The 27654-nt window shown below is 40.0% G+C and overlaps 1 protein-coding gene across 2 annotated transcripts in view; it reads right to left on the bottom strand.

Annotated features, from left to right (window-relative positions):
• Positions 1-27654, bottom strand: part of RIT2 (Ras like without CAAX 2) — a 423565-nt gene that overhangs the window by 320420 nt on the left and 75491 nt on the right. The window lies entirely within an intron of this gene.

Below are 27654 nucleotides of genomic sequence, written 5' to 3'. Positions count from 1 at the left end.
CCATCAAACCCTAGTATTTACTAAAACATTTGTATTTTCCAACAGACATTCTCTGTTTCCTCCAAAGACATTTCTTGCTAGAGGGATGCCGATAAAGGAGCGTCTTTCCCTGTCTAGGCCCCGTCTTATCCTCAACCCCAGAAAACTGCATGTCATGGACAGGTAAGCTTCCCACTCTTTAAGTTATGACTGGGAATACTTATTTTGTGTTGTGAATACCTACTTTGCTAATTGGCATTTCCTTGGCTGATATCTCAAATCTCTCCATAGTCTGTCCCCATCTCATTCCTGTAACCACAGCTCCACTTCTGCACGAACCTGAGCCCTCCATGTGGGGAGCCAGACCTCTGCTGGACCTGTGTGTATGCCAGGGACACTCTCGCCTCAGGCCCTGTGTGCCAGGCTGACTGGAAGGGCCTGCTCCTTTCCTTCCACGAGTCTGCCTTCCACACAGAGCTACTTCCCCACCTTTCCTGATCACCGCAACCTCTTTAAATCTATGACCTCTGAATTCCAGAAATGCTACAATCTATTGTTATGGATAAGCCCAACCTCCTCAAAGAGTCTGTAAATTCCTTTAAACCGCATTGATCCTTGGACTGTACGCATGCTAAATATTGCTGGCTCCACAACTCCCTAGCATTCACTTCCTGACTTCCTCCAGGAGGAGGTGGGGAATAGCATATGGATACAGAGTTGAGGCAAACCAAGGAGAAGAGTGAAGGGCAGCCCAGACTCCTGCTCCTCCAGATATTACAGGCCTTGGCAATGGAGCTCTGGATCCAGGAGAGCTAGAAGAAACATCTCAGATTTCCTTTCTGAATTATTCTTCTGATTTGTTTCTCTGCAACTGCCTCCCTTCCATCTGAGCTGTATCAGTCTGTGTTTGAACCAGAAGGGACCCGTGCACAGCTCAGCAGAGCAGACCAGGGGACATGGTCAATTTAAAGGCTGTGCCCTGGTTGTACTGCAGGAGTACTCTGCAATGAAATGTCATTCCAGTGACAGAGCAGAACGCAGTCAGACCCAGTAGATTCTGCTTGGATGCTGAGTTCTCTCTCTCTCTCTCTCTCTCTCTCTCTCTCTCTCGGGCAAAGACTAAAGATAATTTGTTTCATCTGAAAAGAGAAAGAGTACTGTTCAGTGGCTTTATAAATGTTGTTCCAAACGGTATCCAGATTATTTATAGAAACAGAGAGCCTTATAAACCACCTAATTCGATCTTTTAATTTTTCAAATGAAGAACCAACAAAACAAAAGAAAAACACTACCACTAACAACAAAACAACGTCACAGGGGTTTGTAAAACCCACTCAGGACCATCCATCAGGGAATGCTGGAGGAAAGACGACTGGTATGTGTGTGGATTTGCTTTGTTTTGTTTTCGTTTCGTTCCTCTTTGGGGCAGGGGGAAGGGGGCAGGCAAAGATTGAACTGAGAAATAAGAAAGGGTTTATTGGATGCAATATAATTAATGTATTTTTAACTCATTATGAAAATTTGGCGGCCAGGTGACCAGATATTAAGAAAATGTCCGTCATTCTGATATTTTCATCTGAATTCAGATACAACTAATTTCCCAGTGGAAAATTTCCATTTTTTTTCTATAGGACTGGCAGCCTCCCCATGAGTCATCCTACAGTAGAGCTGTGATGACAACGAAAGCCATCACGTGGGCGCCATGTAGTCACTGAAAATGAGGATGACCTGATTTATGACAGGTGAGCCCAAAAAATGGTTCTCCTTCCTCACATCTGAAGTCAGTGTTATTTTTTCTTTTGTATTCTCCCCTCTAGCGGCATGTCCAAGCAAGCTAGAGACACACTCCCTGTAAAAGTAAGTTCGGAGTCTGTAATTCTGGTTTCATCAGGCTCACTATAGGCCCGTGAGTTCATTATTATAGGACTTCTCACCCACAAAGAAAACAAGGTCTCTCCTGTCTCCCAAGTTCTGAGCTCTTGTCAAATTAGAATATGAGCGACTCCCGAGGATCAGGATTCTGCCGCTGTCGGCAAAAAGTGCCTTCTGTCCTATGCTTGGGTCCTGTCACAAAGACTGCAAAACTCACTGTCATCACATGTGAGGAAAAACGCTATTAGACACTGTGATTTCATTAAGATTTTGGCTAATTTCTTTTTTTTTTTTTTTTTTAAAGATTTTATTTATTTATGTGACAGAGAGACAGCCAGCGAGAGAGGGAACACAGCAGGGGGAGTGGGAGAGGAAGAAGCAGGCTCATAGCGGAAGAGCCTGATGTGGGACTCGATCCCGGATCGCCAGGATCGCCAGGATCACGCCCTGAGCCGAAGGCAGACGCTTTAACGACTGCGCTACCCAGGCGCCCCAGATTTTGGCTAATTTCTATCTTCAAAAAACAATCAATGAACTGAGGCCCCAAAGCTTTACATTTCGCTCAATGCAGTATTCACTACACTCAGTTCTTACCTTTCTATGTATTTATTAAGAACTAAAATCTCTGGGTCTTACTTTTAGACCCCAGTCTTTACTCAGTTCCTACCACATGCAGAACACCGTGCTCTGTCAGAGAATGTGTACACATTGCCCTAATTCCTCACCTTGACTCTGCAAAGGCAAATATTATTGTTCCGTTCTACTGACAAGAACAATGAGGTCCATAGATGGTCTAAGTGTTTTGCTCAAGGCCACACACCTGGTAAGTGGCAGCTGTGGGATCTGAACCCATGGCTTTCTGATTCCTCATGTCCTCCTGCCACTTATTTATTGCTTGTGAACTACGCCACTGAGTAGGCTTTTGCACATTTGCATGTCTGATCACATTGACCCAGACAACCAGCCCACAATAACCCCAAACTAAACGGCAAAATAACCCACCTGCCTACCTTACTGCCCCTACTTTTCCCTGCTCCCCCTTTGTTTTTTCTGCCACTAGATTGAAAAATTGGCATGGACATTAAAGAACTCATTTTGCTTTTCAAAACCCGTTACGTGTTTATTTCATTGGATACTCTCAAAAAGCAAGGGAGGGAGGGAAACTGAGTCTTCCAATGTACTGCAGGAGAAACCGAAACCCAAGGAAGCAGTTCAGTGACGGGCTTAATGTTGCCTGCTGCCACCCACTTCCTTTAAGGACAGGACCCTTATTCCTATCATGATCTGTGCCCTTTCATGGGGTTTCTTTTTCTTAAGAAGGATGTGCATATAATTTATCACCCATGCCAGGATACTTTTGAGAATGAAAGAGCCTTCTGTTAGTAATTAAGCCAGCACAACAGGACTAAACCAGGATCCCTGGGCAAACCTGAGCAGATGGTCACCCTCGTTGTAAGGAACTTGCAGTTCTCTTTAAAAATCATGATGCTTGTTAGCAAACTGCTAGAAGTTCAAGTGACATGTGATGGTCTCTGTTACATAAGAAAACTCATCTAGTTTTCTCAGTAATTTATATAACAATCACTTTATATATGTTTATTAATGGAGGTGTACAAACACTAGTCAGAAGACTTCAAAATATTTTATTATTTGGGCTTTTGAACTTTTTATACATAGAAGAACTTAGAATAATAATTATAGCACTGCTCGTGTCACAACTTTTGTGATTTATATATTAGCCTTGTAAGCAGCTAATATAATTGTTTTACAAAGTATATAATAATTATCACAATGATCATAATAGTGATGGTTTGTATTTACTGAACAATTACTATGTCCTAACTGCTTTAAATGCATTCTGTCAATCAATACTCTCAGTAACTAAGGAGTATTATTGTTTTCTCTATATTATGGAGATAGAATCTGAAGGACAGAGAGGCACAGTAACCTCATTGTCACGCTGCTGGTTAAGTCTGATTCTTCAACATGTATTCTTTTTTTAAAAAATTTTTTATTATGATGTGTTAGTCACCATACAGGACATCATTAGTTTTTGATGCAGTGTTCCGTGATTCATTGTTTGTGTATAACACCCAGTGCTCCATGCAATACATGCCCCCCTTAATACCCATCACCATGCTAACTCATCCCTCCACCCCCTACACTCTAAAACCCTGTTTGTTTCCCAGAGTCCGTAGTCTCTCATGATTCATCTCCCCCTCTGTTTCCCCACCCCCCTTCATTTTTCCCTTCCTTCTCCTAATGACCTCCCTGCTATTCCTTATGTTCCACAAATAAGTGAAACCGTACATCTTTCTCTGCTTGACTTATTTCACTTAGCATTTATCTTAGCATTATCTCCTCCCGTTCCATCCATGTTGATGCAAATGTTGGGTAATCATCCTCTCTGATGGCTGAGAAATATTCCATTGCATATATGGACCACATCTTCTTTATCCATTCATCTGCTGAAGGGCATCTCGGCTCCCTCCACGATTTAGCTATTGTGGACAATACTGCTATGAACATTGGGATGCATATGGCCCTTCTCTTCACTACGTCTGTATCTTTGGGGTAAATACCCAGAAGTGCAGTTGCTGGGTCATAGGGTACTACTTTTAATTTTTTAAGGAACCTCCACACTGTTTTCCAAAGTGGCTGTACCAACTTGCATCCCACCAACAGTGTAAGAGGGATCCCCTTTCTCCACATCCTCTCCGACATTTGTTGTTTCCTGTCTTGTCAATTTTTGCCATTCTAACTGGCGTAAGGTGGTCTCTCAATGTGGTTTTGATTTGAATTTCCCTGATGGCTAATGATGTTGAACATTTTTTCATGTGTCTGTTAGCCATTCGTATGCTTAGACATGTATTACGATGTGCTATTAGACATCCAAATGTTATTAAAGGATTATTAATGATTTATTATTTGAAGCAATCTTGTGCTCACTTCGGCAGCACATATATTTGAAGCAATCTTTCTGGAGATGTTTTGAGCTACCTAACATTTTTTTATTTTTTATTATTTTTTTTAAGATTATTTATTTATTTATTTATTTGACAGAGACAGAGACAGCCAGTGAGAGAGGGAACACAAGCAGGGGGAGTGGGAGAGGAAGAAGCAGGCTCATAGCGGAGGAGCCTGATGTGGGGCTCGATCCCACAATGCCGGGATCACGCCCTGAGCCGAAGGCAGACGCTTAACCGCTGTGCCACCCAGGCGCCCCTACCTAACATTTTTTTAAATGAATGATGTATACACAATGATGCCTTGTTACAAGTTCTTCAGTGCTGAAGTATTTCTAAAAAAACGGTGATTTATTTGGAGGCAGTACAGTAAGAGTAGTTAATCAGAAAAATGAAACAGCATGAAAAGTTGCCTAGCCCCTATACTTTGAAAACGTAGGAGGTAGACTTTTATGATGCCTTTCTTACATAAATGCTCTCATCGTAAAAAAAAACAACTGTTGTAATTCAGGGCTAGAATAGAAGCAGGATAGTAGGAAAAATACTAAGTTGTAGCAAATTAGTTTATCATAAATCATTTTGTGATTTTAACAGCTAATAGCAAAATTCAAAATGAATTATTCATGAAATTTGTTCACAAATACTTTCTTGAACTTGAAGTGAACTTTGATGAACACAGTGCATTTGGTAAAAAAAAAATATTTATTGTTATTTTCACAGTTCTGCCACTTTCCTTGGATCACTATCAAACAGCCACACTGAATTACCTGAATCCATAGTAACCAACAAAGAGAAACTCGACTGGGACATATCTATGCTCAGTATTATCCACATAATATTTGTCCCTGACAGAGTCAGTTTAAGGAGATTTATATGAAAGTGTTGTCTGTGGGGAAAAGATACTATAAAAGTTTTGTCATCAATTATTGGGGAAAAAGAACGAAAGTACATTGAAAACAAAGCTAACTGAAAGTCAAGCTATACTTGTCCAGGTAGGTTTTTCTTTTTTTTTAAATCAAGTCTCCAAGTTTTTCTCCTAAATGTATTTGTTTATTTGTTTTAAAATTTATTTATTTACTTTAGAGAGAAAGAGAGGGTGGGAGGGGCGGAGGGAGAGAGAGAAACTTTAAGCAGACTCTGCATTGAGCATGGAGCCCCATGCAGGGCTCGAGCTCACAACCCATAGATCAAGACCTGAGCAAAAACTGAGTTGGACACTTAACTGACTCCACCACCAAGGCTCCCCTCTCCTAAATTTAAAAGTCAATAAAGAGAATATGTTTCGTTCATTCTTTCTTTTAACATACATACATTGAATGTTTACTCTTTTCAAGGCCCTGGCCTCTGTGCTATACTAATTCATAGAGAAGACCAGTCTATTCATACAAATCTTGAGACAGAGGCATGCTTTGTCTTTTGCTTTTGTTTTGTTCTCACTATGACCAAACTTGTTCGAAGTCTGAACGTCTGTCTTGGCACTTATATTGTGCATTTGCTTTGGGTGATATAACAAATGAGGGTATGACACACGTTAAGGAAATAAAATGCTGAATAATGCAGCCTTTCCCACGGCCCCACCGGGGACTTCCTTGCTTCTGTAAATGCAGTTATATGCACTAGTTCCTGATTATCTTCATTTGGACCCTCCCCTGTGGCTGGGACTGTGAGCCCAACTGCTGGGGAACCACATGTGCCCCTGAGTCCTTCACCTTAAACTGATCATTCTCCAGAAATGAAAACAAAATTGCCTGTTCAGTTACATAGCAGGAAGAAGATGTGCTACAAAGGAAATTACATTATATGCTCCAAAGACAAAGATGACCTTTGGATAATCTGTTATTTAGGATTCTTATTGCTCATGGTTCCATCCCTGCCTGTGATAATTGAGAGAAGATATCATCTGTTTTATTTAACCTTTCCTTCTTTAGCAATATTTTTAAGTCCATTCTTCCTTGGATCTTAGCTACATCCAGCTAAGCACTGGCCACACGTATCTAAGTGAAACAATTCCAAGCATTGAAATAATTCCAAACATTGATATCCTGAATCATTTGTCACTCTATATGCATTACCTCACGGATAATTTCAGTGATAGTTATGGTTAGAACAGGTCACGGCCCTCTTCTATCTATGGCATCACATGCAAACATGGTTTGTTGTTTTTTTTCCCCAATGTCTGCTTTCTAAGGTAGCAGGATATCCACCACCTCTGTAAAATTGTTAGAGGGCACAGAAACAGTCTTTGGTCTGAAGATGCACACTCAGGAAATATTTGGTTTTTTAGCAAGAACTCCATGGAGGTCTAAATTCTTAATCCCCTAGGTTAAGGCTCTTGGATTTAGAAGACTCGAGGTCCCATCTATTTTCAAGAGCCACAATCCAAGACCTAGTTCTTCACACTTAAAATGAAGAAATCATACCTGCTTGACCAGCTCACCCTGTTATGAGATTTGAATGAGATGCTTTGAGATACTTTGTATAAAAGTGCTTTTATTCTCTGTAATCTATTTAATTAAAATTAAATGTTTGTTATATCACCACATGAAAATGATATCTCGCTGAATGTGGAGTATATATCTGCGTTTTACAGTCTCAAGATTAACTCTGGGCATTCTGGGAGCATTTTAGACAACTTTTTGCATGAGAGACCAATGTGATTGCAAACTGGGAGGATAACGGTTTCAAATGTAAGCTCCATATCGACTTGTAAGGATAGACGCTCGGCAGGCAAGAAACATTTTGTGCTCCAAACAGCTTATTATCAAGCAAATGCCCGAGAATTGACAGGGACGCAAGATGGCATTCTGTAATTACAAACAGTATAGTATTATTAAAGCAAGGAATTATGGCTGGAACTTAGGTCTTATTATCATATAGGTCTCTTATTTTGCCTTTGTGCTGGGCCAGTCTGAAATGGCGAGGGGAAGTTTCAGTCTTTCTGTTAGTGAAAGAGACAATTTAAACAATGTGATTTTCATCACCAAACATTAGCTAATGGAAGCTTTGACAAAGACATGGTGTATTTTTATATGGATGCAGGGTTATTTCTACACAATTTCTACACAATGCCTATCACAATTTTAACAAAGAATGAAATTACAGTGTAAACCTACTAACACTTATTTTATTAGCTTGAATTGAACAGAGAAACTACTTGAAGAATCATGTGAGCAGGTGGGGGAATTTTTTTAAGCGCTGGAAAGCATCTCAAGTTAAACTAATTCAGTGCTTTCATTTTTTAAGTGAGAGAAGTGAGCCCCCAAGGAACGAAGGTTACTGTGGTATTCCTTATTAAATTGCGTCACTGTCAGTCAAGGAAAAACGCTCATCTTCCTGAGTCCATCAGAGTCTCCTATAATTCATTGTCTACTAACAATGGCAAAGCCGAACAGCTGGTTTTCACAGAGAAGATGAAAATGTGCTTCCCTGATTTTCTGTAGCAATAAACACCCTTACTTTGGCTGTATCTCAGGGAAAGGTGTTTTTTTAAATGTTTGTTACCACCACCAATTTAGTGTTATGGACCCTGCTCTTCTACTGATGCCCTCACTCTGTTTCTAGTAACTGAGAACTGGTGGGAGATGTGTTTCTCAGAAGCAGATATATGTAAATATGTGAGGAGGGCGCAGAGAGTGAATATCCTACGGGTGATGGAACCTGTCAGCATGGAGAAGACAATGCCTTCCTCAGAACTGAAACTTCCAAAGAAGTCACTTCTGCACTAGCTCAGTGAAAAAGAAAAGAACACTTGGCTTCTGCATGATTTACTTCTAGCACTTTGGTTAGAGAGAAATTTGAGGCAGAGTCATCCAACTGTGGGATCTAGTTGCCGCTCACGTCACTACTGACACTCTCTCTTAGGAAACTAAATTTTACTTTCATCACGCAATCTTCATTTTTACAGTATATCCAAAGACTTTATGCAAGAGAACTATCAAGTTTTGGGCTACATAGGCAATAATGTATATGCGGAGCAAAATTAAAAGCCAAGATGGGAATAGGGTGAGGCAAGCACAAAATTTAGGGGGAGAGGCAAAAAAATCAATAATCAAAAAAAATTTTTAATGCAGTATTTTAAATTTAAAAAATTAATGCAAAAAAAATCCACCCAAATCATTATTAGTGTTTTTTTCATTTTTGCCTCAGGCTCCTATGCCTCATGGCTCTGATGGAAGGCATGGAAAATCAAGGGAAGCTGGAGGAAAATTGAGAGATTATATATTTTCATGGCATTGACTATCATAGCACTGGGATTACAGAGACTGAGTATTTACAGAATTTTGGTTGGAGCTGGGTATGAAATGTCTGCATATAGATCGGCTTTATATTTATCTCCCTCTTGCTTTCTAGTCATTCTATACTGTGTACGTATCAATGGTCTTATAGTGTGTAATACATTTCCTCTTTAACTGGCTCTTGATAGCACTATGAATTTTTAATTACTTTGGATTGAATCGAATGTCATTCAAAGGACTGAAGAAGACATTCAGGACAACAGGGCTTTGATGACACAGAAAATGACAGCGAGTTTCACGTGGAAATATGTTTGGGGAAACTGTGTTGAGAACATGACTGCTCTGTTGTTATAAAAGCTTCACTTAATATAGAGATTTGGAAGGGCATATGGAGAGATAGTTTCAAGAAACGAGGGATTAAAAAAAAGTCAAAATAACGGACATAAATTAACAAGCTGTTGTTCCCACCAACTAGAAAAACTGAGGTGATAGATCCAGTATGAAAACATAGACAAATACACAAATACATTTAAAACTTACTACTTAGGAGAAAACGTATTCAAACCACCAGCTCATATGTAAAAATACAAACTTCATTTAAAATTTAATGTCATCATGTTATCTAAACCAAAATGGCATAAGGGAAATTATATCTCTAATATCTACTTATGCATTTATCTGCAGTATAACTTCATGCACTGGCTGATTGAGTAATACTTCAAAAATGCAGATTCTAAGTATTTAACTCAATTGCCAAGACAGTTTGATTGCACAAGATGTTTAACATTATTTCTGAAAAAAAATATATGTACAGAATTTGGATATTATCTACTCTGCTTCTTTCTCTCTAATATCAAAGGTAAGGAATTTAAAATTAGGCGATATTTGTTCCCTTGACTCTCAGTTGAGAGATTCTGACTTACTAAAACAGAGTGAATATTTATATACAACAAAATCTATATTTATAATAATCAAAGCTTTGCAGAGATATCAACAATCAGGAAAAGTCTCTTATAGGCTACGTGTTCAAAACCCAGAATAAGCAGGGCAGGTAGAACATTGCACACTGGAGAACAAGATGGAAGGAAGAAAACACAGGAATGAATATAAACACCTATTTGTCAACAAGTGTGTACCTACGGTCTGTCAGGAGGTCCAGGAATTAACATTTTCTAATTAAGACCGTCTGGATCAGCCCCAGCCAAACAGACACAGAAGAATTGAAGAGAATTGTAAAATTTGGCCTACTTGAATTTTCATTGTCCATATGTTAGTAATTCTATAGAACTGAGCCATGGATCGTGTTCTCCTCTTGTCAGGTTATTAAACACTATCCCTTGAGATTTAGAAGGGGACAGTCCTCTTAAAATCAAAAATGAATCCACATTTTTAAGAAAAGCAAAGAATGCTCATCGTATCACAGGATTGTAAAGATTATTTCATAACCTGCCAAATTCCTGTTCAAGTAACAGTAACAGTACTCATATTTTTGCTCCATTCAAGGATACATGCTCTCATGAAAACATGTTATATATGTATTATGTTTTGATGACTGCTGGAGAGATACTTCCACCTTTATATCTCTCATATGTCAAGACTATAATAATATCTAGAATGGCTTGAAAATCATGTTAGTTTGGTCATTAAAGATATTTAATAAAACAACTAAAATTACCCATTTTAACTAACAAATATATGAGTGTCCAGTACATGCTTAGGCTTGGCCATTCTGGGAGAGAAAGAAAGCCTTGTGGTAACATTACAACTGATACTACAGAAATGTATAGGATGCTAAGAGACTACTATGCACAATTAGATGCCAATTAGATAACCTAGAAGAAATGGATACATTCTTAGAAACACACGACCTACCAAGATAATCAGGAAGATATAGGAAAAAAGAGAAGTGTGATACAGAGTACTGATTCCCTAATATTTTTGCACAACATAAACATGTGGGGAGCTTTGCAAACATCCCAATGTCCAGGCTGCACACCAGACCAAGTAAAATCCAAATCGCTGGGAATGGTACACAGGTGGGAGTATTTTAAAAACTCTCCCAAATGATTCCGATGTGCAGCCAAGTTTCAGGACAAGTTTGGTGTTCACACTTGAGTTTATAACAGTATCACCGAAAGAGCTTGTTCAAGTACAAATCGCTCAGTCCCTACCTGAGAGCTTCCTTCTAATTCTGTAGACCTGGGATGGGACAGAATTTGCATTTCTCACAAGTACTCAGATACTGCAGCCACTGAGGACCAGGGGACCACATTTCAAGAACCCTTGGCATAGTTAAAATATTAAACTAGACTTTAACTTAAGGAATTTGTAGTATAGTGAATGAATAGGACAGGCACAGAGAAACTTAAAAATATAAATCAAAATACATTAAGTGTTAAATGAATAGTATAGCTATTCTTGTAAAGTTAGGAATATTGAGAGGAAGACAAATTACGAATTTACAAATTACAGTAGGTTTGAATGTTCACCTCCTGGTTCTTCAAGAACAAATGGAATTTAAATAGGCAGAGAAAATTCCAGAGGGTCATTGAACCTGGATGGTCATTGAGTATGACTACTTAAGCAAAAGTTAGTTAGGGATGCATAAAATTTGTTTAGGAGACAGTCGGGTCCAACTGGGAGCATCTTCTGGAAGTTGGTACTAAAGGATCTACATAGAAATATGGGTAAAAAACCAGAACAAAACAAAACAAAACAGTTTATCCACTGGCAGTAGTAAAGTTCTCAAAGACCTGAAGAGTGTCCCTTATTAGGCTCTTTATTACAATGATCTCCCATGGCACGTTTCCAGCTAGACTCCAGGGAACTCAATATTACATAAATCAAAACCAGAGTCCTTTCCTTTGGAAGACCATTCATCACTTTCAGGAATGAGGCATTTTTAATATCAGCAAATTAAACACAAATGGATATTAAAAACTCCAACAGATAATTAATCAATAAAGGTGGAAGCATAGGACCTTATCAGTTAGATAGGGATTAGCTGGTGTAGCTCAAGTGCTAGCTATAAAATTTGAAAATTAAAAATAATTGCACATGCCAGGAGTGATGGAGAGCAACCCAGAGGCACGTACGAGCTGTGACCTTCCATCATGAGCTCAAACTGAACAGACCATTGAAGCTACCCTTGCTTCTCTACTTCTCCTTTGAATTCATTTGATTCTAAAATCTCATTGTACATGGGGTTTTTCACTTAAAACAGTAGACAAAAGCTTGCAGTGTTGGAAAAAGTATTAGAAAGTCCTTCTTTGAATGTTCGGGATGATTCCAGGCAGTGACCCTTTATGGTCAAACAGAGAGTTTTCTAAAAGGGAAGAAATACTTCTCTTGCTTTCTGAGAAGGACCGGAGGCTTGGGATTTAGCAGCCACCTGCTTTCCTAGAAACTGTTTAGAAAATCTGGCCTTGGCTCCCCATCACTCTAGCCCATTTGTTCAGGGTCACATAAATATGTTTACCTTAAACCTCAAATAGCAGTTGTTGCAGGTAGGGAAGTAAATGAGAAATGCTTTTCTGGGAATAAGGAGAAAGGGAAGTCATCTCAGTACTGGATAAAAAATAGAAAACCTTGTCTTCAGCCTGAATTAGACTGAACAAGTTCTTGGAAAGACATAATAATAACAGTGAGAATAGTGACAGCAATCACAACAGTAGCTAGCACTTACGGAGAAGTGCCAGGTGCTGCTCTAAGCACTTCATTCTCATTAATTCATTGGAAGCGCATGCATTAATTCCTTGCAAGACCAGTGTATCATCCTCCTTATTTGACAGCGAAGGAAAGTGAGATACAGATACGCCGAGCAACGTGCCCAAGATCACAGCACTACTAAGTGAATGACCCAGCATTCGGATGTTGGTAACAGGATTTCAGAAACGTGCTCTTCAGCACTGTACAAAACAAACCCAGCCTTGGATGAATGAACAGTCACATGGGTGTTTGGGATGAAAGAGAGAAGGTGAAATAGGAAGAACGAAGAAGGTGACGTCCGGGCCATGAACCTGGGAGAAACCTCCATGCTATTGGCAAAAGACTGTGACAAGAAAGGATCAAATAAGGACAGCAGAGGGGGGAGATTTCTGATTTTCTATTTTGGTTCTGTCTAACTCACGTAAGGCACATTTATGTGGAAAAGATAAGCAGAAAAGTGAATGCCAACAATATCAGCTTTAAAGCTTTGGTGCTGGTAATTTTCCCAGTCTCTCTTTACCATTATGCTAGTTTTTGTGAAGGTGGGGGCGGAAGCTGTGTTTCTCAGTACCCAGAACAATGGCTGGAAAGCAGGAGCTCAATACCTCTAAGCCACGTATTAAATGCATGAATAGTTTGGTTCAAAAACCTCCTTAATAGAGGGAGATTTCCAAGATTACCATGATCTATAAATAAGTTTTTACTTACTCTGTTTCCACTAGAATGTGTAAATGTAAATTTGCATACTTACATTATACCTATTCATGTTTCTCTTTCTTACCTCAACTTTGAGCTATTTTATTAATATACAGAAGAATTTCAAACATTTATCTAGTGCCCACTCTAAGTATGACCTCTGTTTCATTTGGATTTAATCTTCATATCAGACCTGCAGTACAAGTTCTGTTTGAAAAGGTCTCCAACCCAACTGGAATATAAGCATCTAGTGATTTTGAATGGGTCTCTGTCGTGTCTCTTTACAATGTCAAGAGCTATGTATACTTTCTTCTGCCACATAAGATTTAGAGGGGGCACCAGGCTGGCTCAATCAGAAGGGCATGCAACTTGATCTTGGGGTAGTGAGTTCGAGCCCTATGTTGGGTGCAGAGATTACTTAGAGAATACTTACATAAATAAAACTTTAAAAAAAGAGAGAGAATAAGCTTCTGGGTTTTTAGTGCCAAGAACTTTATATATAATAATCCTATTTCACTCAATGGCAAAAACCACCCTTCTAATTGCTTGGTCCGACAACCATTTCCTATCAATTCTTTCCTTTTCCTTTTGATATTTCTTTCAAAAACTACCCAGGATCTTACTACTTCTCTTCTCCACTGCTGCTACCTTGAATCTTACAATCCCCTGGCAAGGGTGGCATTATTATCCGTGCCTAAGAGATAAAGAAATGGAGTCTTCTCAAGTTTAGGTAATTTTATTTCATTTATGTACTGGGAACTTGAGAAAACAAAGACATTCTGGTTGGGGAAAGCCAACAATAACCAGTAACATAATAAATAATTGAGTTAGAAAATAATAGGTACTATATAAAGAAAAAAGTGGACCCAAGAAAAAGATATTATGAGGAGGTGTTACACGCAGGTGAGATTTTCAATAAAATAAGCTGGTTTAGGATAAGCCCATTGAGACAAAAACGATAGCACAATCTTGAAAGAAATAGCGCAAGCCTAGCAGATATCTGGGGAAAATTATTCTAGGAAGAGGAAAAAGCTAGAAAGAGGCCCTATGGGGAGAGTGTGCATGTGGCAGAAAGCAAGAGAGATGGTAGGTGGATCAGAGAAGTGACATGGGCCACTAAGAACACTGTGAGTGAAACAGGGCCTGTGGCAGTGTTCTAAGCACAGGAATAACAGAATCTGAATTTTAGTTTAAAGGGACCATTCTGAGAAAAGACATCCCTGGGCACTGTTAGTAGAAATGTAAATTGGTGCAGCCACTATGGAAAACAGTACGGAGGTTCCTCAAAAAATTAAAAATAGAACTAGCATATGATCCAGCAGTCTCACCTCTGGGTATTTATCTTTAAGAGATTAAATCACTCTCAAAGAAAATTGATGAATCTCAATGAAATCACTTTAGGCGTATCACAACATTACTCACAATAGCCAAGATGTGGAAACAACCTAAGTGTCCATCGATGGATGAATGGATAAGGAAAAACTGGTGTGTGTGTGTGTGTGTGTGTGTGTGTGTACATATGCACACACACAACAGAAAATTATTCAGCCATAAGGAAGGAAATCCCGCTATTTGAGACAATATGAATGGACCTTAGTAAGGGTATTATGCTAAGTGAAATAAGTCACAGAGAAAAAGACAAATACTATATGATCTCACTTATATATAGAATGTGAAAAAAAGGACCACTGTAGCTGCTGTGTTGAGAATAAATAACAGGGGATAATGCAGAAGCATGAAGAAGAGTTAGGGCAATCCCGCAGATGGTAGACGGTACCTGGGACTAGGGTGGTGACAGATTGTAGATGGTACCTGGGACCAAGGTGGTAACAGCTGAGTTTTGAGAAAAGGAGACTTCTGGATACATGTAAAAGATAAAGTCGAAAGGGCTTATGACTTGGATGTGGAAGTATGAGAGAAGGAGAGGAGCAATGGCAGCCTAAGATTTGGGGCCTGAGCAACTAGGAAGTTGGAGGTGGCATCAACTGATAAGAGGGAAGCTTTAAATGAAACAAGTTTGGGAAGATCAATGGTTTAGTTTTGGACATATTTAGTTTGAAATTGCTATCAGCTATTTAAGTGACGATGTCAAGTAGAGAGTTGAATACATGACTGGAGTTTAGGAAGGAAGTCTGGAATGGAGATAAAATGTTTTAAACCGTCATAAATCTTTTTCTCCCTGAAATTTACTATACTTTAAGAAGGTACACAAAAGAAAATTTTACAATTCTATGACTGATCACAAAGTGAACTCTCATGCTACCACCACCCACATGGAAACAAAAGCATCTCCTGAACTGCAGAGTCCCCCAGGCCCTTCTCAATGACCACCTCCTCCCTCCCTCGACAGGCAACTAATATCCAAATTTTGTGGCTGTGCCTTCCTTTGTGATTTGTGTATATATATAAACCTTATATATGTAATGTCAAATCTAACACAATGGATTTATTCACTCTTATGCAGTGAGCATTTGGGGGATTTAGACTTTTAATTTGGAGACATTAGGAATAATGCTACTATGAACACTCTGGCCATGCCTCTTGATCCACATGTGTGTGAATTTCTGTTGGGTATATATAGCTAGGAATAGAATTGCTAGATCATATGGTCAACTTACCATATCTTCAACTTAATATGTAGTGCCAACTCATTTTCCATGGTGGTTGTATTCATTTATACCCCTATTACATCCTTGTCTCCATTTGGCATTGTTAGTCTCCAATTTTAGTCCTTTTAGTGATGTCTCCTTCTGGTTTTAATCTACATATAAAATTAATTTAATTTCATCTAAAGATACAAAGATCTATAAGGACAGCCATAGGGCTGAATGAAATAATCTAAGAAATTAAAGATGAGGTAAAGTTCAAGGAATAAAACTCTGGATCCTCCAACATGAAGAGATCAGGAAGAAGAAAAAGAAAAATCCGCAAAGTCACCCACCTTATAAGTAGCAGAACTGAATTTCAACACAAGTCTATTCATCTTCAAAGTCCACACTGTTTCAAACATGCTGGGCTGTCTCAGAATTACACTCAAGGAAAATGCAAATAAGCTCAGAGAGGCAGATAACTTGTGTGCTTGTCACAGCAGCGTACTCTATATAAGTATGTTTTCCATTTGCTTTTGTGTGATGAATGAAGTAAGTGGGAGATACGTATCTGAAGGGCAGAAAAATATTAAAGGTGTTTGTGGCGTGGGTCTAAAGAAATTATGAAAGCTGATATTAGATTGCTTAAGCTCTTTCGTTCTAACAAAACATGTAGCAAGAAGTAAGTAGGTAAACAACAGGGAAAAGGGGGGCACAGAAAATTTTCATTTTGTCTTTTAATAGCAGCAACAATTTTACCTATGAAATGGATCTTGCCTTCTTGATTTTAGAGCTCCCTAAAACCAGAAAGAAAATGTGATACCTTGATTATAATCTGGTCCTGTGATTGTCTGCTATTCTTCAGGGTACATCTTTTCCTTCATTTTAGAGTAGAGGTTGTCAAAATTAAATCATGACCTGGGATGATTTTTACCCTCATAGGAAAAATATGTTGAAACTTGTGGTTTCTTTAGGATTCAGAGTTATAATCAAAATCTAACTCAGTTTTTCTCAGTGTTAATCAAGAAATAATTTTTCACTAAGTTAATAAGCATTTTGAACTAAAAAATGCAGGAGTAAGCAAAGTTCTACAGGCTCTTCATTAAGGTTTTCCAAGAATATTTCTTTTTTTTTTCCCCCTTAGGATTTTTATTTATTTATTTGAGAGAGAGAGCACCAGCAGGAGAGCCAGAGCACAAGCAAGGGAGGCAGGGAGGGAAGGAAAGGAGGAAGGGGAAGAGGAAGGGGGAAGGGAAGGTAAGGGGAAGGGAAGGAGGGGAGGAGAAAGCTGGGGAGGGCGATGGGAGATGGGGAAGGGAAGGGGAGACAAGAGAAGGAAGGGGAGTGGGAAAGAGAGGGGAAAGGGGAGGGGGAAGGACAGAGGGAGAAGCAGACTCCCAGCTGAGCAGGAAGCCTGATGCAGGGCTCCATCCCAAGACCCTGGGATCGTGATCTGAGAGGAAGGCAGACATTTAACCGACTGAGCTACCCAGGCACCCCTGAGAACATTTCATAAAATCCTTTTCTTCTACCCCACCTTCCTTCCAGTAACAGGTGGAAAGTGATTTGGTAAATAAAACATGAGTGATTTTCAGTGTCTCATCTGCGTTCCGCTGCCAACTGCCCCGTCATTCGGCTTTCAAGGAATGTGCACTGGTCCTGACTCTATGGTATCTGCCTGGCACACCACCACTTCTTGCAACACGGCACATGCATCTTACTTATTCTTGCCTAGCTGAAATTTTGGTTCACGGCCTTACTTTCACCTCTTTGTGTTACTGAGCATCTTAAACATAGAGCAGACTTATTCATCTTCAAATCCATTGTCACCAAAGAGTATTCATGCTAGCCTGAGCCTGGGTTCCTCCCAAACCATAGCCTCCCCTCCGTTCACATACCTACTATGCTTCTATTGGTTTCAGTTTCTTTCTCTATATCCAGGGCTCTTTGCATCACAGAATTTTAGAATATTGCTTAGTTTTATTTCACCACATAAGTGTGGTGTCTTACTCCCTATCCTTTCTCAAAGATGAAAGAGGGAAATTGAATTTTTAAATATTTTTGAGAATTTACTATCATAGGCTTCACAGGAGAGAAAAGACAATATAAAATCTATTTCCTATCTTGTAGGAGTTTGCATTCAAGATGGGGAGATAAAGTATAAAAAGACTGAAAGTTACATAAAAATGCAAGATTTAAATAACATTTTAAGACCACAACCCAGACACTAGAAGAACCTGTGTAACTGTGAGCAGTGATGAAATGAATAGTCAGAAAGAATTTTAAGCATAAGGGGACAAAGGCTAGACTGGAGTAGACTGGGAAGATATGAAGGAGCAGAAAATACTTGTGCAGAATCTGGAAGGAAAGATAAAACTGGAGACATTGAGAGAAAGGAAGAAAGAGCTTATGTTGGAATAATTATGTGAATACTATAGGGAAGAAGCCTCAAGAATTTGAAGGATAAAAGTAGAATAATTTGTCTAGAAGACAGATCGTTCTGGTAGTTATGGGTCTTTTTAGATCAGAGCATAGCTCACAGTGAGGAGGGGGAGAGACAGACAGAGACACAGAGACAGAGAGATCAAGAGAGAAATGAGAGATACAGTGCAACAAATCCTATCATACCAGAACCAACATAAAATGACATTTCTGCACCATCTTGGCCTTTGTAACCTCGGTTCTGGATCTTCAGGCTTGTACTTCATCGGACTCCCTCTGCAAGGTATTCTTAATTTTCTACTTCAGCCCCTCACTGATCCCTCCTGACTTCTGACATTTGTCTCTGTTGCCCCATTCCCAAATTTCTGCCCTGTCTGGATTGATTCCTCTACGCCATCCAACACAACATTGCTCCCTATGTGATGAGCCTTGGGGATGCCTCCTCGATGATTCGTTGCTGGATAGTCCCACGTGGTCTCAGACATTAGGAGTCCTGTGGACTTTGGATGTCAGCCTGTGGGCAACGGGCAAGCCACTGAAGATGTTTCAGTAGGAGAAGAGAAAACCAAAATGGACAATTGCCCTGATGGTGAAATAGGGAGCAGAAAGCAGTGAGATGTCCACGTGGGTTAAAAGATGATGGGAGGAGACCAATTAGTTAAAGTACAATTCAATTTCAAATAACAGATGTGCCCCTCGTGCTTCTAAATAAAGAGTCTGATTTCTTCCATTTAACAAAAATCAGTCCAAATTCAAGCACAGGCCTGCTGTGTTATAAACCGTAGCCCCTACAAGCAAACCCTTTGGGGCTAGTGTAGCAGGCCAGGCGACTATCCTCAAACCCTCAAATCCTTTCTCTCTAAGGCAGTGTTGTGTGTGTGCGTGTGATGGGTCAATTAGGATGAATACAGGGTTTGTTTACTAAGGTAACTAGCAAGCCACCATTATTATTGTCAGTGAAATTGCTACTCAAGAGACTAAAGCCAACGAATCGATATAAGGATATAGAGAGCAGGAGTAGGCATAGAGCAAGTGGAGGTACAATGACACATTTACAATATTCAACCCAAATCGCATTTTCCTATAACCCATTGAAAGATCTGCCATCTCCCGCTCTACTGAGGTGAACTGCCTTAGGTGGGGATGTGGGAGAGAGGGGGAGGGGAAGGAAGAAAGGAGGGAAGGAGGAAGGACAGCAAGCAATGGATTTATCAAGGATGGAATATCCTGGGCACTATAATTCACCGTATTTAATATTTTCTAATATCATCGATGTAGCAATCCTCTGAGGTGATTTTAAATAATGTCATTTTTTTTTTTTTTTTTTTTTTAGGATGGAGAAAACAGACACTCAGAGTCGGAGCAAGCTCAAATGGTATTAAGGACAAATAGTTAAAGACAAATTATCCATTTACATTACACGCGTTATCTGGCATTTATCATGTGCAAGGTTTTGTTACACACACTCAAGAATGAGTCGTTGCGGTCAGTATTGGCGTTATCCTTATTTACAGATGAGAAAACACAAGTCTGGGTTTCTGCACACTCAGGCCTCCGGTTCACATTGTTCTGTCATAATTGCTACACCAAGGTGTCATCCTACAGATCAAGGGCAGGTGGGGAACATGGGCAGTTCTGAGCAGAGGATGTGACAGAGGCTGACTCCCGCAGGGCAACGACAGGTTTTGGGTTCCTGCGAGAGCTCCGCAGCCTCCCCCAGCCTCGCTTCTCTCTTCGGTCATCTAAGGATAATCACCACAGCCACACCGCGGTGTCTTGGAGGATTCCACGAAATAATGTACAGAAAGCACTTAGAACAGTATTAGGCACATTAAAGACTCAAAAATCCACGTTATTTTCATTGGGGCAAGCAACTGAAAGACAGAGACATAGTTTGGACAGAACGCAAATTATCCCTCCTGGTGTGTGTACAGGGGCTTAAGCACAGACAACGCTGACACGTTCCTCACTTGAAAGCGTGTGAAGAGAAAGTAGGGAGTGATCAACTCTCTAAGGTTTCCTTCTCCCTTCAGTGAGGAACTACCCAAACACCCAAGCAATGCTTTCCCTGTACAAGCTGTCTTCTGAACAAAGACCTTCCCCTACTACACAACTTATCAAACCACTTAAAAACCCTTGTCTGTTGTCTTATTGTGAGACCGCCAATTTTCTCTACAGTCTTATTCTAGTTCAAGTAGAGATTTTTTCCCTGGGATTCTCAACCTTGTGCATCCTCTGATTTCCTTCTCAACACAACATCCTCAGCTTCCTCCAATGTCCTCCAGCCTGCTCTGGGCTTTACTCACACTCCAGGGAGAATCTGGCACATACTGCCATCTCCCCAATACACTGGGCAGCGGCGGGATGCTCGAGGACCTGCGAGCGTGGAGACCAGAACAGCGCCTATGCCAATGCTGATGTGATGGTGCTGGCAGAGCAGGCAGAAAGGGCAGGACAGATTACCTGGCACAACTGTCAGTAATGACAGTTCGCTGGTGTCCGCTGATGAACCAGAAGAGCAGATGGCACTGCTAGCCATGGTCGTCAGAGAGCTGACATTAATGCGCAAAACCCAAGTGACTGAGTTGAGCACATTGCTGGGCTTTGAAAATAACAGCCAAACTCAGCAGTCAGGGAGTTTCAGGCATGCTTGTAAGCAACGCAGAGAATTGCTCTCTGTCAGTGTACTCAGGACCCCACCACATTGCCAAGACACACACACACACACACACACACACACACACACACACACACACACACCAGTCACCATCAGCAGCCTAACCTCCAATTAAGAGAAGCAGACTTTATGCCGTTTTATTTATAAGAGGCACCATAGTCCAATGGGAAAATCCAGCATCCAGGAAGTCAGGAGGCTTCTGGTTCCAGTGCTGGAGCTGAGCAGCTAAGCCACCTACGGGAGGTTCCTCTAACATCTTGAGCCACAACGTACATTGTTTTCAAAATACTATGTGTACATCGCTCCCTGTGCACCTACCCCATTGCACAACAGTTCTCTGTTCATGCATCCTTTTCACCCCACTAGACAGGGTGGGGGGTGTCATTGTTGGTAATAGTTCAGGGCCTTTCATAGGTCTAGATACACAGACATACACAGATACTCACACACGCACGCAGACACACGCAGACATACACACACACACCCTCTATTCTTAATAAAAGACAGAGAAGGTTATTTCCCATTTGTGACTGGAGTTTCTTTCAATTACTCTGTAATATACACATATAGAGAAAATATTCTCCCTAAAACTGATCAGCACCCAAGAGATTTCAAAATCCACCTGATATATCCAGCACCCCATTTATTTTCTTCACTAATGTAATTCCAATTTTTAATAATTTCTTATTACTGAGTTACTTGATTTTGTCAAGCTGAGGGGCTTGTCCTCACTTCCCTATGTGGATGAGGCCCCCAGGGGTCTCAGAATGAACCAGAACACAGGATGCCCTTGGTGCCTATACCTTGTTGACTCAGAACATTCCATGCCTTTCCCACCTAATCAGGGTAACACTCCGTAGTTTCTACACAAAATTAAAATCTGCCACGTACTTTGGTGTCTGTGATTTTGCCTGATGTCTGCAATGGATCTATGGAGATTCAGCTGAAGTCAGAACTCAGGTTTATTGTACTGTCTCCTCAAGAAACACAATGAAAACTCTCAGCATGGGAAAATGAAAACAGTGTGAGCACTGAACTGATAGATACGTGGTGCCGCGGGCTCATCATCTCATAGCTCTGCGTCTCTGGGTACATCACTTTTTTCTGTGGGCCCAGCTTTCTCATGTATGAAGTGCAGACACTGACGTCTACCTCACCAGATCGAGGTGAGGAGTAAACGGGGTCAGGTGAATGCCATAGATCATTGGCCATTGGGGCTCCGAAGTGAATGTGTACGTGCAAGGCACCCAGCACGCGGGTAGTCAGGGATCGATACAAGTTCATTCATCTCCAGGCCCTTTTTCTGATAAAGACATAGGATGGTACTAAGTCTTTTTTATCAGTTTAAAATCTATAGAGTGCATATAATTGTGGAAATATTGTTCGTCAACATCTTTTACCTGAATTACACTTTCAATCATTATTTGAGCCAGTGGCTATCAATTTACTTTTCTACGGAGCCTTACTGGGCCCTCTTGGCCAATTCTCACCAAGGATCGCAGTGAGTGATAATGTGCTGTATGACTAGGGTGTTGACAATTAAGGGGGAGAGCAGAGGGCCGCCCAGTCTTGAAATCTTTTCATTTTTCCCTTGTTTATCTTTTTCCTTTGCCTTTGCAATTCAGAGGGTTCAAATAACACATGGTCATGATGTGGCAATTATTCAGCTTTGTCAGATCCAAAGTTCTGCTAATGAGGTAAAACCCAGAGCCTTGGGGACAGGGATGATGCACGGGGTTGTTTGCCTTGATTGAATTCATCAGATAAAGGCTCGATTTTCTACCTGCTTATACCAATCCATTGTGGTTGAAGCAATTGGTTTTGTGCTGCTTTCTGTTTACCTCAGAAAATATTGTTATTGCTTTCATTTTATAAAACCCTCCTTCACAAAACTCAATGTATAAAAGAGACAAATTGTAGGAGAGTGTGGGGCAGAGTAGGATTGCCTATTTTGCAAATGAGTTTCCTCTTAAAAAAAATCACAATGGATGCATTCTAATCAATTCTGAGTCCCCTAAAACTCTGTTTGCTTTCAGCTTATTTGTTTTGTTTTGTCTTACTTTTCAGTTTTCTGAGATAGTTTGACAGCGTGACTTAGGGGAGATTTTTCCAAATGCCCCCAAAGATACCAAGTTATCAAGGTCCCTCCATCATTATGATAGCCCTCACATGGCTTTTTCTCTTCACATGCCCTGTTCCTGTTAAATTCTCTTCCTCTCCATCCTCTGCTTTCTCTGTACTGTTCCTTCCCAACTTCAAGAAATGCCATTCATCCCTTAATACACAATGCAAGTATCACCTCAGCTGAGATGCCTTCTTAGCTTTTACATGCAAATCTAACCACCACTTACCCTGAGCTTCCCCAGTTCTTATGTCAGAGAATGAATATAAACTTCTCAGTTTGTAGTAAACAATATATTTCCCCCCATGAACCGGTGAGCTCCCGGAGGGCAGGGGTCATGGCTAGAGTAACAGTGAGGAACAACACCCTTTCCCGACCCAGTCACTTGCATACTACTTCAAACATATTTCACTCTTGACAAAATTTCACCAAGGTAATTCCAAAATGCGTCCTAGGGAGTGGCGAAGTCCATGTCAATCTCATCTGATATTCGAATACTTCCCCTACTTTTCTCACGAATTTGGTGGAAAACAATTTCAAGTTAGAAAACGTGAGTTACTTTCTTATTTCTTACTTCCTTTTGTATACTCTTGGACAAAAATCAATACTTCCATGCCTCAGATGCCTCGTCTGAACACAGGGACCAGATGACCTGCTTGCCTCAAATTATTTCATCCTCAATTCAGATCATAAAACAGAGTAGGAATAATGTATCTTGGAAAGTAAGGTCTTATTGTTATTGGATAAGATCTGCTGTTTGAGTCTGAGCTGGAAGGACCGGATGGGAATGCAGGGGAAGGAAGCAGACACTAGCCATGGTCTGTCATGGGAGAAAAGTCTTTATGTTCCAAACTACAGAGACAGAGAAAAGTTCACGCTTAAAAACAACAACAAGGATTGTTTAGACTCCATTAAACTCTTAAACTATAGCTGTGAGTTTTTACTTTTTTCTCTGTTTTGAGGGAGGGGAAAGGATGGTAGGCAGTGGAACAAAGAGAGGGAGGCTAGAATGTGCCTAATTCACACCAAATTCACTGGGTAACTGATCCAATTTCTTTGACAATACCTTGTGTAAAAACTCAGATATAGAGTAAAAACAGCTTCAAGGGGGTCAGGAGGGTTGTGTTCTAGATTTGACTCTGCCACAACTGTGGCATGAATTTGGCAAGTCCCTTCAACTTCCCGGGCCTCGGTTCCTCCAGCTTTCAGACAGAGTGAGGAGTCTTTCTTGTTCATCCTGTTTTCTCAGTATTTACAACACTCTTGGATAATATTCACTTTTAATTATATAAATATAAATATGATATAAATATGTTTTCATTTATAAATAATATACATATTATGTTTGTGTACTATAGATTTAAAATCTTTAAAGCTATAGATACATAAATAAGAGTGTTAGTCTAGATGGTAGAAATCACTTTTAGATATAATATTCAAGAAGTAGAGAATGCATTACCAACAGGCCTGTTCTTTTTTTTTTTTTTTCCTTTTTTTCCTCTTGTTTTTAGAGAGAGCGAGTGCGTGGTGGGTGGGGGAGAAGCAGAGGGAGAGGGAGAAAGAGAATCCCAAACACGCTCTACACTCACAGTAGAGCCCACATGGGGCTCAATTTCATGACCCTGAGATCATGACTTGAGCCAAAATCAAGAGTCTGATGCTTAACTGACTGAGCCACTCGGGTACCCTATTTTCTTCTTGATAGTAAGTGGTAGAACTCTTTGTTCTTTCTTCTAGGGTGTCAAATAGAATGTAGAAGAGTCAGGTAAAATGTCACAGAAATCTATTACTACCTCCGTGGCCAAGCACAAGTGGTCACCGTGGGCTTCAGTTTTTCCATTTGCAAATTGGCAACAGCTATTTAGATTGTGAAGACTGGAGATTAGCATGAAAACCACGTTTCCATAACTGCCACAGGAATGTTCACTTCCTTCTTGCTTCCTCTCTATGGGAACTAGCACAGGGCCCATGCATAATACCTGCTCAACAACTTGTTGATTGGTGGTTTGAGATTTCTCAAACACAGTACTGTTATTTACCCATACATTTTAAATCTTGTGGGAAATCCTATTTCAGTGAAGTTGCAAATCCTTCCAAAATTTCCTACTCACCAAAAGATGTCTTAGTAAAATATGGATAGGGGGAAAAAATCTAATTTCACAGTAAGCATAGACAATCTCCAAGATTCTGTTCATTTAAAAATTATGGTTCCAGTAAATTGAGTTTCTCATTCATGTTCAAGGCAGACTCAGAATGACTCAGAATTAGAAACAGATGATAGCTTGATACATCTTTAGTTTCTTCAGAACAGCAGATTTCTCCTCAAAATCCCTTCACACAACCCACCTGAATAGGTTTGTGCAATTCTTTCACATAAACCATTGAAAATTGTGGGAAGGAAAGTAAATCGGGGCTCTGTTGATCCAGATATTCAGCAACACAAAAAGTGGCTTTTTTCTTAAAAAAAAATTCAGTTCACTTGAAAGCAAACATTTTAACCTTCAAAAGAGGTTAATGTTGAGAATCAGTGCTTGAATATGTATATACTGTCAACACCGAATGAATCAGAGGGCGAAGCTCAAGAGTAAGATATGACTCGATCACTCTGATTCCCAACGTTTAGCCACGAAGACAGCATGTTTTGGACCTGGAATTGTCCTGTGAATTATATTCTCTCTAAAGTAACAGCACAGCAGAACTATTAACCATCTTTTATTCTTAACCATCTCGGAGGTGAGCTGGCTACTCCTGTGTTAATCACACTGAAAAAGTTTTGCTCAACTATTTAATGTAGACAGTGAAGGGAAGAGCAGCCCAGCGTGTTGTTATGTCAAAGATTTCTGCCAACATTCCATCATGTCAAAAATGTCTGGTTATTGGGAAGGTGACAATGATTAGTCAGTACAACAGTATACGGGGAAGGTCAAAACAGTAGACATAATATCACCTCCAGGATAAGTATACTGCTAAAGAATGCCCTATCCTACATCTCCTCTCTCTGTGGTCCATCTCCATGGAATATATGACTAAAAACCAGTCACGCTATTCCCACATCCCCCAAGCTCCTGGTGAAACAGGAAAATACCCAGCCAGCAAGCAAAGGTAACCCACAGGCACACTGTGGGGCTCTCGCAGCATCCCTCTGACCTCACAGACAGCTGCTAGCATTTCTGTTGATTTGTCTCCTGCCTTTTTCTTAGAGCTGTTTCTCTCCTATTTTATTCTCACATTGTTCTTCCTCCTTGCATCTGACTATATTCTTTCAAAAGATAGTTTTATTTCGGATTATTTTCTCTTTATCCTTCCTTCTTCTTTCCCTCCCTCCCTAATCCTTATCTATTTTGATATTTCCCCTTCAAACTATTAAAAAAAAAAAAAAAAGCTTTTAGAAAATTCCTCATTCCTACCCAGTTGTAAAGTTTTTCACTTCACGTTTCCTTATTAGAAGAGATGACTTATTTTTCTCATTTAGACCAAGAATTTAGTAATTGACGAAATCCAGATTCACCTATTTCTTTTATTTTTATAGTAATCCATTATGGTGTTTTTTTTAGGGGGGAGGATGTGTCAATTTTATCTCTCTTCCTATTTTTCTAACCTCTCCACCTTTGTTGTCGGCTAGAGTCTCACTCCCTATTCTCCTTTCTTTACTGATCAACTTTCTTACCACCTGTGGACTCACTACCAAATTATCAGCTTTTTGGGGGTGGGGATATTTCTTATGCCAAAATCTTGGCCTCAACTTTGAATCCTTCTGTCAAGCACAAAACTATGGAAGATATATATATTATTTATTTATTTATTATTTATTTATTTATTGGTCCATGTTAACTCTAATATTTCTTCTGTTTTCTGACATCCCCACAGATGTATCCCCCATGGGGATCTTTTTGAATTTATATAAAAAGTTATATTTACCCTTTTATTTTCTAGTGCTAACCACAGCCCCAAGATAGTCACCGTAAGATCAGCCTGAAACACTACTACCTACTGTTTGAATTTGTTATATTTGGCCTTTTGAGCCCCACAAGAAACCCCACCACTGACAACTTCTTTTGTTGTTGCTTCTTTTTAATGTAGCAAAATAAATTTACCAGTCTTTACCTCCATTAGCATCCCCTATTCACTTAAGCATGTAGCTTTCTCTTCTAAACCTGTTAACCACAAAATTTGGTTTGATCACCCTGCACAGTTCCCACAAAGAATACCACTCCTCCAGCCCCTGCCACTTTCAGAAACCAACTTTCTTCATGGCTTTCAAAGACCACACCATACTATGTCAGCTCAGAGACAAGGAAAAGGGGACAGGAAGCTCCTAATCTCAGAAACAAACACAACAATGAGCATTGATAATCCTGCCCCTGTGTTT

Source organism: Ursus americanus, chromosome 19 (assembly GCF_024610735.1).
Source record: "Ursus americanus isolate L20-20 chromosome 19, mUrsAme1.1.p, whole genome shotgun sequence".
Classification (NCBI taxonomy): Eukaryota; Metazoa; Chordata; class Mammalia; order Carnivora; family Ursidae; genus Ursus; species Ursus americanus.
Note: the sequence above shows the minus strand (reverse complement) of the source record. Positions and strands in the feature narration are given on the sequence as shown.